At 45.1% G+C, this 255-nt stretch overlaps 1 protein-coding gene across 2 annotated transcripts in view; it reads right to left on the bottom strand.

The window, feature by feature from the left end:
• The window catches only part of SLK (STE20 like kinase), a 50,048-nt gene that overhangs the window by 48,309 nt on the left and 1,484 nt on the right, over positions 1-255 (bottom strand). The window lies entirely within an intron of this gene.

A 255-nucleotide genomic window follows, 5' to 3' on the forward strand; every position in this document is an offset into this window, starting at 1 on the left:
AAAAAAATTCAGCAAAGTCTCCATATTCGCTGCAGTTGATAAAAAGCTGTGATACAACCCCAGGGCATCACAGACTGGAGAACACTACCTTTACAATACTGGGACTGCATGCTGGGAATTGTAGGTTTGCAAAAGCCACTGGTTAGAAATCCTTTCAGAAACCATAAACATAATAGCTGGAGTAGTAGTCATCGCAGTGTCTTACGCCTATCCCCCACCATGACAGCATTGATCCCCCCCCCCATCATTACCCAC

Source organism: Dendropsophus ebraccatus, chromosome 8 (genome assembly GCF_027789765.1).
Source record: "Dendropsophus ebraccatus isolate aDenEbr1 chromosome 8, aDenEbr1.pat, whole genome shotgun sequence".
Lineage (NCBI taxonomy): Eukaryota > Metazoa > Chordata > Amphibia > Anura > Hylidae > Dendropsophus > Dendropsophus ebraccatus.